Source organism: Tamandua tetradactyla, chromosome 5 (assembly GCF_023851605.1).
Source record: "Tamandua tetradactyla isolate mTamTet1 chromosome 5, mTamTet1.pri, whole genome shotgun sequence".
Classification (NCBI taxonomy): Eukaryota; Metazoa; Chordata; class Mammalia; order Pilosa; family Myrmecophagidae; genus Tamandua; species Tamandua tetradactyla.
In genome coordinates, this window is record NC_135331.1 from 15,863,071 (window position 1) to 15,869,070 (window position 6,000).

Below are 6,000 nucleotides of genomic sequence, written 5' to 3' on the forward strand. Positions count from 1 at the left end.
TTGCCCCATCAAAATCAGGAATTGGAGAGAATCATAAGATCTATTCACAACTGCATCCCCAGTGTCTAAGAAATGCCAGGCATACAGTAGGTGTTCAATAAATAATTGTTGCATGGATGGACCTGCTGAGCTTCTGGCTATCTACATCAAGGCGTCCTGGGAAAATGTTTTTCATCCACTCATTTATAGCCTTGCTGTTCCAGCCTGGCACGTCCTGTCAGCTTTCAAAAGAGTGCACAATGGAGTTTCCGTGGGTGGCAACCGCCCTGCATTTGGTCACCTGTGACAAGAAATATTCTTCCATCTTCCTTCCTTAGACAGCCTAGCTGTTAATCATCATCCAGGGATCTAAACTGGCAAGTACAAAACACTCCAGCGAACATTCTACATGAATCATTCCATGAATGTTCCATCTTTAATTATTTATTAAAAGCAGACCAGATTTTCTTAATTTGTTACAGTGAACATATGTTAATTTTGTAATTAAAAAAATAAAAATTAAACTCTTTTTTTTTTTTTGCGTATGCAAACTAGGATAGAAAACGAAGAACTTTCCTCTAAAATTCCTGATGGATTTTCTCAAATTTCAGAGAAGCAGCAGCTGGTTGCTTGTTAAAATATCAATCTTCAGGGTCAACCTTGAGATGGCTTTATGCGATAGGTCTGGGGTAGTGCCCCGGAATTTGCATTTAGGAGAATGCCTCAACCCACCCGTGGGTCTAACACAAGTGGTCCCAGATCACACCAAGAGAAAACACCGTCCTCCTAGTTGCTGCCTCCTTAATCGGCTTCTGCCAATTGCTATGGCTTTTGAGACAAAAGTCCAGTATATCAGCGCCCACCCAAAAGACTCGACGTTTTTCTTAAAGGGACCATGGACATCCTATGGCTGTTCCAAAGAGATCTAGCCTGAGCTAACTGTGAAGGCCTTTGACCCAATCCAAGCCTCCCTGCAGCTTATCTTCCAGGTCAACTGTTTGCTCAGTCTCACAAGGGTACTGAGGTGCCTCCAAAGCAACTCAGGCTGCTTAATTACACTAATTGCCACCCCAGGCTGTAAATTTCATGTTAATGCTCTACCAGGTGATTCATGTGGTAAATTATACACTTGAGATTTCACCTGGGTTTGCCTTCTAATCCTAAACTCAGTTAAGACAACTGACGCCCACACCCCCAGCCCTGGCGCAGCTGGAAGCCAGGTACAGATAGGTCTAGGGACCTCACACAATGCCTCCTTGCATCCCTGTCTCCACCTTGATTTTCCTCCTTGTCATCTGTCCTTGAGCAATTCTGATGCTCCCTTCCCTGCAGAGGGCAAGGCCCCACTTGCAGACAAATGCCCTGGCCATATCAACTCCCAGAACGGGATTATAGGCCATTCAGAAGGAAGAAACCAGACAAGGGATTCAACCTTTTAATCACCTCTTAACAGGTGTCTCCACATCCGTCTTTCCTTACTCTTACCTGGGCAAAGCCTCTAGATTAATCTTTCTTAAACAACACTTTGATCATGTCACTCACAACTCCAACAACTTCCATGACTCCCGCTGGCCATAGTTTAAAATCCACACCCATTAAGCAGACGTTCATGGTGCTACCATGCTCTGATTATCTACCGTGGCAGAAAAAAACACCCCAAACTTAGTGAAGCAAAACAACAACGCTGTTGGCAATTAATCATTCTCTGCTCTGTGATATCTCTTCTATCACCATCTTGATACTTGGTTTAAGTCCATTAGGATTTCATTTCTCAAGTATAAGTACTTTATCTCTTTAGTTCCCTGGCCTAAATACATGGTCTTCATAATCATATATATGTCTCAGGCACAGTACATGGTCCCGAGATGGCATTAACTCATCTATTCTGGTCAACAGGCTGGAAACAGAATATTTCATTTTGCTGATAAGAAGTGAAGGCACTGATCGGTTATTGTACATGGTCAAGTTCACCCAGGGTGGGAAGCAAATACCTGAACCCATATCTCTCTATTCCAAAACCTGATTTCTTATTCCCTTTGTTGGTCTGACTCTTACTTTTATCTAACTTTTCCTCCATTGCCTCAGTCAAGACTATGCCCAGAACAGACACTTAAAAGGACACTGTTAATTTACTTTCTTTACCTTGATTTGATTTTAATTCCTCTACCCAGGTTCTGGGTACCATTCAGTCATATGTGTAGCATATAGGAATGTCTCAGGGATAAATAAGAGTGTGCCCAGGTATTATGTTTCAGTTGGATAGAAACAGGGGGAGTATCAGGATGGTTCAGACACAGCTACAAAGATTTAGAAAGAAACCACTGGGTCTCCTCTTGGTTCTTCAATTGGCTTTATAGCCAGGCCCAAATCCTCCCCCATCACAGTGTTCCCCCACACCCCCAGAATAAGTATCACATTTCTCCACATTTTTTTAAGCTTCAAGTTTCTCAGAGAAGCCTTCTGACTCTACCACCAACCCCCCAAACTACCACCACCCCCACTTCAAGACTATCAGACCCCACTCCACCTTCTGCCCTATCCTATTTCTTTATTGCATTTGTAATACCTAGAATCAAGTCATTTGTATATTTCTTTAATGACTAGCTCGCTAGGAAAGTGTCAACCCTGTGAGAACATCAACCCTGTCTTGTGCACTGCTGTGCCTCAGTGAGCACATAGTAAGCACATAGTAGGCCCTCAACAAATAGTCCTTGAGTGCATCCATGAATGGAAGCCTTCCTACTGGTAGAGCATTATCAAGGCCTGTCACTCTTTATGAAGGCCCCAGAGCCACACAGTCATGGCAGGGGCCGATTTTGCTGAATTCTTCTTTTGCTCCATCAACACAGAGCAGACATGAGTATCCAGAAGGTCTCGGCTAAAGGGCTGTGTCTGCCCCATCTCATTGAGTTAATCCCATTGCCAGTGGGTACCCTGAGGATCACCATGGGCCTTTCTCACAAGCTTCTCACCTCTGAGCAATTAACTAATGTGTAGGGGGAGGGAATCAAAACCTCCTATTGAGTCTAACAGCCGAGCCTCCTTTGGAAGTCTGAAAAAGATTATCTGTAATGCACAGGCCTCAAAACCAGGAAAATAAACCTAAGCTCTGGATATTGAATCAAACTCCCTGCCTCAAATTAAAGAACATGCAGGCTCCTGTTGCAGCTTTCTAGCATTCTTATGGTAAGAACTATATTCAGCCTCTAACCTTTCTCCTAAATTGGTCATCCAAGATAGACCATTATTATAATGAAATGCCTTCATCGGGAATGTTCTTGGTCTCAGCTAAGAGGTTTTCTTTCTCACTGGTAAGCTCGCAGGCACTGCCTTAATTTGGGGGAAAACTTCCCCTTGGCTGTCTTGAGAAGACTTCAACAGGTCTCTATATTTGATTTGATTTGCTTCATTTTGGTGTGTGGGTCAGCATGCCTTGGTGCTAATGATAATGGAACCTGGAAAAGATGTGGTAGTCCTAAGAAAGAATTAAGGAGAGCAAGCCATAATTTTAGTGAGGAAGAAATGGGAGTGAAACCTCAGATTCTAGGAAGTTCAGCATCTTTCTGCCCTTGGGGAGACAGAGGGTTGGAGGGAAGGGGCCAGGCCTGGGGCATTGTGGCTCAGGACCCTCAGGGCCTCCCAATCTGTGAAATAAAATGGCCATTGCATACAGCTGTCTCAAAGAACCTGCCTTAGAAGAGAGGAGCTGGAGCTCAGGGCTAAACTCTGAAGCGAACTCCAAATCGAGGCAGGCTGAGTGGTAAGAAGCCTTGTCAACACTGCAGAATCAAATGTCTGCATGTCTGTTGGCTATGTGGGGGCCTATTTTACATGATGTCTGCTTTCTCTCCCACCCTCCAGACTCCATCCCAAGATCAAAACAGGGCTCCCAGGACCAAATCAGACCACATCAGATGTGCTTTGTTTTGTGTGTACTAATTTTACGTTTTTCCACTGAATGGTCAAGATAAACAAAATGGGAAATTTCATATTAAGAATGTCCAGCTCCTCTTGAGTAACCAGAAGATCTGGCTCATTGGGCCTGTATTTATACAAGGCACCAGTCGAGCTGGAGAGCAGCTGCACCCCTGGGCTGCTTGGATGGGCCTGCCCTCTCTGGCCCACCTCACTTATTTCTCTGGCCCCCTGGCTCTGTGGGTATTTTAGCCTGGAACTCCCACATCTAAGCATTTGGCAACACTGCCCTTGTACTTATTCTTTGGCAACAAATCAATTGTCACTTTTTCCACAAAGACTTGCTCCCACCTCCCAGGCACAAACTCCCCCTCTCCCCTCTCCAGGTCAGTATGTCACTTGCCAAAATTATTTGGGCATAGATGTCCCACTCCGTCTCGGTTACGGTATTCTCCAGGCATGAAGTCTTGGTGTTGGCAGGAGGTGGATTTCCACCAGCAACTCTGTCAACCCACCCCCATTCCCTATTCCCAAATAATAACAATAGCCTACCAATGCTTAGGTAGTAGTTTCTATGGGCCTGAGGCTGTTGAAGCACCTATGTCTCTACATTCCTTTAACCTTCACAGAGACCTATGTCGCAGGACTATTATCCCCGGTTCCCAGAGGAGGAAACTGAGGCACAGACAGTAAAGAGATGTGCCCAAGGCTACAGCTTCTAAAAGGTAATACTGGGATTCAAACCCAGGTCTAAAAGGCAGTGCTGGCGAATGGCATTATAATCACTTTTTGTTATCTGAAAAGTGAAGGCTGTAGTATGTTTAAGAAAGAGATTATTTCCATCACATTTTTTAATCGCAATAATAGTATGTTGACTGAGGGCCTACTACACACAAAGCCCTCATTCTCACATCGATCCTACGTGGAGCTATTACTATCTCCATTCACCGCAAAAAATTTTGAGACTAAGGTTTGTCAAATAACCTGCCCATTGTCACATCCAGTAAATGGTGGGGCCCAGATTTGAACGAACATTTGTGACCAAACGTCATCTCCTGTTACTGTGTTACTATTCATAATTCATATGGTCCCTCTGTATTATCAATTTATGATCTCACTGATATGAAATAATTAGAATAAGCAAATTCATAGAGTCAGTAACTAGAATACAGGTTACCAGGGGTGAGGGTGGAGGTAGGGAATGGGGAATTAATACTTAATTGGCACAGAATTAATTTCTTTTTTGGGGTGATGGAAAAGTGATGGTAACACAATGTTGTGAACATAATTAACAGCACTATTTAAATGTGGTTAAAAAGGGAAAATTTTAGGTTGGATATGTTACTAGAATAAAAATTAAAACAAAACAAAAAAACCCTTAAGACTATATAATACAAACAGTGAAATCTAATGTCAACTATTGACTCAAATTATTAGTACAATCAAAATAATATTCTCGGTGGCAGAATGCCTGCCTTCCATGCGGGAGGCTGAGGTTGGATTCCCAGACCACGCATCCCCGCCCCGCCCGGCAAAAAAAAAAATGTTTGTGTGTCTGTATTTTTTCTTTCATTAGTTGTTAACAAAAGCACCACGCTGATGCAAGGTGTTAATACTAGGAGGGATATATAGGAACTCCGTATTTTCCACGTTATTTTTCTGTAAACCTACATTCTCTAATAAAAAACAAATTGTATTAAAACTCTAAAAAAATAATTAATGAATAAATAAGAGTCAGTGCTGGGGCTCTGCTCACTCCTGCAAAGCAAATAAAAAATAGATATGCCAAGGGTAAAGAATAGCATCCTTGAAAAATATGGCTATTTTTATTGATCATTCTAATAATAGATGTTCAAAAGCTACAGTTTCAGGGCAGGTCCTTAGCACACACCCGTCCCGCCCAAGCCCCGAAGGCGAGGGCGGGTGGCAGACACTGGGGTCTGGGGTCGCTTGCTCGCGGCAGGTGGATCGGGCCAGAGCGGGACGCGCCGGCCTGAAGCGAAGCGGCCAAGCGGCGCTGAGCGATCTGCGTGCCAAGGCGAGGCCGCGCCCCCGGCCGCTGCTCGCGCGGTGCCTGCCGCCGCCACCCGCCTGGCCGCCCGGCCG